The sequence below is a fragment of the Choloepus didactylus genome, chromosome 3 (genome assembly GCF_015220235.1).
Source record: "Choloepus didactylus isolate mChoDid1 chromosome 3, mChoDid1.pri, whole genome shotgun sequence".
NCBI classification, from domain to species: domain Eukaryota; kingdom Metazoa; phylum Chordata; class Mammalia; order Pilosa; family Megalonychidae; genus Choloepus; species Choloepus didactylus.
Window position 1 is genome coordinate 34688287 of NC_051309.1, and position 6000 is coordinate 34694286.

The following is a 6000-nucleotide window of genomic DNA, read 5'->3' on the forward strand; positions in this document are numbered from 1 at the left end:
AAGAATAAGGGACCCAAATTCAAGACTCCTGATTCCGTATTTAATCCAGTTTCTGTTATACTTGATTTTACTGAGGCATAATTACTTGTCTGCCTTCAATCGTGGAAGCCAATATAAGATTTGCTTTCAGTAGCACTGATACATATTTGGAAACTGTGTCATGCAATATATACTTATCATAACAGGGACCAGTGCATGGCACTCAATGGTTTAGGATCTGGAAAAAAAAATTGTAAACTGAAATAAACAATTTCCTTAGGGGAAAAAACTGAAGGCTTTAACAATTATTGAGCTATATATACAATTTTGAAAATATTCCTGTACTCTTTCTGATTATTAAATGCTTATAGTGTACTGTATCTGATTACTAAGTACTTACAAATATATAACCTTGACAAACACAGAAGCAGAAATCAAATCCACAGCCATATAAACACACACATACACATATGCATGCCTGCCTTACCTCTCAATGTTACAATATTACACGGGACATTATAAAAATGTCAGAACAGATAAATTCTTATTCTGGGATTCTTTGCCTTTAATTTTTCTAATATGCTTGTTACTAAATAACTCACCAAGCTGCTTGAAACTCAAGATTATATCTCAGATCCAATAGATGTGAATCTCTTCCCTTCCATTTGTAATGAAGAACAGATTAAAGATCTCACTAATGAAAATGATTGAGATTAATCCAGAAAAGCTAGGACAGACCTTCCCAATAACTAAGCTGGTTTTAAACACTGTTAATCTGATAAGGCTTGGGAAAGTTTAATTAAAATTCTGTCTGCCATTTCTCTAAACAGTAAAATATCTCTATCTAAGAGTAAAATATTTATCTAAAGAGTAAAATATCTACTGAAACATCTTTCTTATTTAACATGTTTTTTTTTGGTGCTGGCTGAAAAAAAAATTAAGTTGCAATAGACAAAAATTGGTCCATCAATTTTATTTTTTGAAATTGGTAGTAGGCACCACAGATACGAGTTAGTAATTATGACAAAAGCCTGCTCAGCTACTTTGTTGAGCCTCCCAAATCAGACTGAAGATAGTATAACATGAGCCTTCTATGCACGCTTCATTCCCTGGGTTACTATTCAATGATAACAGATATTTTAAAGGCTATAAGAATTTAGAATCACAGCATCTAGTTGGTTACTTAGTCCTCAAGTCAGTGATCTCTAGTATCTGACATATAGTATGTGAAGAAAGATGGTTACTATCATTATACTTAAGTGCATATTTTACCCTAATTGGACAGATGGGAAACAGAAATATTTTTATAACTAGTCCAAGTCCACAAAGCTAGTGAATCCTAGTTAAGGGAACTTGTGCTGTTTTCAATCTATTATGTACCCCAGAAAAACCTATGTTCTTTTAATTCAATCTTGTGGGGGCAGACCTACTGTGGGTGGTACCTTTCGGTTAGGTTGTTTCTATGGAGATGTGACCCCATCTATTCAGTCTGGGTCTTAATCCCCTTGCTGGAGTCCTCTATGAGAGGATAAAAGACAGAGATATTTTAAAGAGAGCTGAGAGAAGCTAAGAAAGAAAACACACTGGGAGAAAGCCATTTTGGAACCAGAGCCCAGCAAAGAAGGACCAGCAGACATCACCATGTGCCTTCCCATGTGACAGAGGAACCTTGGATGCCCATTGGCATCTGGGTGAGTTTACTTCAGAGTTTGCAGAGGGCAGGCCTTCTGCCTCATTTAGGAAGAGTGTATTAACCTAGGCCTCCCAGATGCCTGGGTAACTGAGGAGAGCTTGGCTGCCCTGTTGTTCAGGAAAAATGTTGCTGTCCCAGGCCTCAGAGAGGGTGGAGCACACTCCCTGGGGATTGAGGAGAGCCTGGCTACCACCTCACTGTTCTGAAGGGGTTGAGCATGTGCCCGGAGATGGCAGATAGTCTGGGTGCTGCCCCAATGCTGGAAAAAGTAGAGCAAAGGACATGGTTGTGTCTCCAGATTTCAGAGAGAGCAAGGCCACTGCATAAGCCCTTGGAGAGGGTGGAACTGCCACTCTCTCAAGTCCCAAGAATAAAACATCTTTCTGCAAATGACTATCAGACTTTGAAATCTCATCTAGCTTGCCCTGTAGGTTTTTGGAACTGTTTGGGAACTTTGACCCATGTTTTCCTTCGAATGTCCCCCTATGGAAATGGCAACATTTATCCTATGACTTCTCCTCCTTTGTATATTGGCAGCAGATAATTTGTTCTAAGTTTCTCAGGTCCACAATCAGAGAGGAATTTTCCCTTAGGACAAACCATGCCTATAACTGATTTTGATAAGACTTCATACTTAATATTTTACTGAAATGATTTAAGGCTTTAGTGATATTGTGATGGAATGAATGCATTTTGCATATAGAAAAAGCATGTCTTTTCAGGGTCCAGAGGGTGGACTGTGCTGGTTTGAATTTGTTATGTACCCCAGAAAAGCCTATGTTCTTTTATCCAAACTTGTGGGGGCAGATCCATTGTGTTTGAGGCCTTCTGATTAGGTTCTTTGCATGGAGCTGTGACCCTGCCCATTCAGGTTGTATCTTAATCCCCTTGCTGGAGTCCTATATGAGAAGATGAAAGGCAGAGACATTTTGGAGAGAGCTGAGAGAAGCTAAGAAAGAAAACACCCCAGGAGAAAACCATTTAGGAACCAGAACCCAGGAGCAGAAGGACCAGCAGATGTTGTCATTTGCCTTCCTGTATAACAGAGGAATCCCAGATGCCACTGGCCTTTCCTCAGAGAAGGTATCTACCACTTGGTGTCTTGATTTGGACATTTTCATGGCCTTAGAACTGTAAATTTGCAACCTAACAAATCCCCTTTATAAAAAAACAACACATATCTAATATATTGCACTCTGGCAGCTTTAGCAAACCAAAACAGAATTAAATATCAGTTTCATTGTCTGAGCTGCCTAGCTGTAAAACACTATACAATTCACAAAATCACTAACAATTTATTTTAATCTCCTATAACATTCATAGGGTCTTATGAATTTACAGTGTAGATTCATGATCACACTTCCCAAACTTGAGTATTCCTGAAATTTTCTGGGAAAAATATCTGAATTTAGAGTTGCTGCAGTTTTAGGGAAATAATATATTTTCTTTTAAGGGTGAATTTGGCATATTGGATATGGTACATTCTACATTAAAGAAAAGATTTATTCATTAATTACAAACCCACTGTAGCTCTCTGAAAAGTCAGGCAAGTAATATTAAAATATCCTTTTAATCTTTCTGATGGAAACACTTCAACCTTGTTCAAGGGCAATTTTTCTGGATACCATAGACTCAGTTCAATATCTCCATCCATTATACTTTTCCTCTGTTAGGTCTTCCATGTCTTTATCTTCATCAGATCTTCTACACCAGTACAAATGATAAAGCAAATTACATCTAAAAAGAAAACAAAAATAATTAGCAAAGAGAAGACCAGCAAAATTCCTTCCTTGAATCTGTGTCTTATCTCTAATTTGCATGCTGTTTCTCTCCTTTCTTAGCCAATCTTCTTGACATTGTAATTTAAGGCCACTGTATGCATTTTTCTTTCTATTCTTTTTATTTTTTCTTACTATTTTCATTCTCAACTTAATGCATCCTGGTCCCTCCCCCTACCACACTATTGAAACTCTTCCATCAAGAGTCATTATTTTCTTCCTGATTGACAAACTGGTAGACATTTTAATTATTACTTTACTTCTGTACTTATGTGACAGGGTTGACTCTTCACAGTTTATGATTTACCACTTCCATAGTTGATATTGGACTGTGTTAGTTTTCCTTCCACTCTGTCTGTTACTTATCAGTATTCTGAGGCTTTTCCTTTCCCCTATCCATTCTTTAAATTGTTGATATTCTTTTGGTTCTTCTCATTCTAACATTTTTACTGGACAAAAAATCATGCTTATGGTTTTGACTACCCACATAATTGCTCAATATAGTCATTTGGATCAAATGAAAATACCTCTTCTTTATGCTCATTAATATTGTTAATACTAATAACCCAGCTACCATTTATTTCACCCATAATATGTACCAGACAATGTTCTGTTTTACGTATAGGTATTCCCACTCAATCTTCACAATAATCCATTAAGCTAAGTCCTAATATTATCCATTATCAAGAACTTCTTTGCCAGCTCTTATCCATCTTTTTTTCATTCTCTATCTCAAATTAGTACAGCTTTTTTTTCAGTATAATTATATTTAAAAATGTAAACCCATTTTTAGGAAAATATATTCAAAATTAAATATTACTTGATAGTATTTTTTCCTAAATAATATAACAAAGACACATACAGTATCATTTTTAAAGACTCCATGGTAAATATTATGGTGTGGATATTACATTAATTTAACCAATCACCAATTTATTATATTAAAGCTTGTATGACTTCCTTGTAAGTACAATATTTGTTGCATTTTCTGCATTAGATAAGTTCAAGAGGTGGAATTTCTGGGTAAAGATGTAATACACATGTGTGTGTATAGTCATATTGTTCTCCAGATGGACATTGATTTTCAAATATTCCCTAAAACATATATGTAGCTCCCAATTTCACAAAACTTACCCAACACAGCTAACATCACTCTTACCTTTTATATACCATAGCAAATATGTCATAGCTGTCTCAGATTGCCTACTTAAGAGTGGATTTGAACTTTTTAAAATATTTTTGCATTCATTCAACAATGCACATTGAGGATTATTGTATATCAGCTCATTTTAATTTGGAGTTAGCAAATAGCTCTATTCTTCAAGCTTCCTGATTACTTGAGTAGTCTGACACTAATGATGCAATCATATGTGTAAATGTATAATTTTTACACTATAAAGTGTATTACATTCTATATTTAGAAAGGACAGGCTATATGAAATTTCTATTTGTAAATTTTACCCAGTTTCTTTTTAATATATATCTTAAAAGTTACATAAATTATATATATCTTATTAAATTATCTTATACGGTAAGATAATTTAAATAATCCTTTGGCTTTTATATTGCCTATATTTTTTTTATTTGCCATTTTCTTTTTCATTTATGATGATTTTGATATATATATATATAGATTCAGTACATTTATTAGACATTAATTTTTTTTCATTAGTAGGCATATTCCCCACATCAAGAAAACATATTTAATGATCTACATTATTATTTAGAAATTTTGTAGATTTACTTTTTTACCTGTAATATTAATTCCATATAGCATTTTTATTGAACATTAGGTATGAGGTAGGGATTTGACTTTACACAATATTTTAAATACTTTTAAATATTTTAAATACACTGTTTAGGCACTGTTCTATACCACTGATCTAAAAACTATCACCTTTAACATGCATTGAATTTCCATATATATTTATATCTGTTTCTGGGTTCTTTTCTCACAAATCAGTTTCTCTATTTTCTTTTGAAAATAGCATTTATATTTTGACAATTTTTAGGTTTTACCGCAGGAAAAAAATACCTAGTATCACAAAGTCTGGATCACCATTACAATTTGTTTCATGATATTTTCCAAAAGAATAATTGTTTCATTTATTTATCCATCCTACTTTTTCTTTTTCTCCTCTCCATTATTTCTTTTTACTTAAAATTTTTCATCTTGCTTTTATTACTTTAAGTTTATTATTCTATCATATTCTTTTATATTTATTTCTTCTTTATTTTGTCATGAAAGCTTTTACAAGGTATCAGTTTTCTTCCATGTACAACTTCTAGATGCCTAGATTCTGTGTCTTCTTGTATTTAAGGTTATAGGCTTAGATGTAATTCTGTTTGAATTTGAAAAATGGAACTGTTATTACCTAACAGTGTGAACTTGGGCAGGTTACTTAAATTCTGAGTGCCTCATTTTCCTCACCTGTAAAACTAGGAGTGATCACAACATCCTATAAAGGTACCGTGAGTATTAAATATTTCTGACAAAAACTATTTTCTTTTCAGAGAAGGCTCCATTAAAAGAGCTCAAAACATGAACTT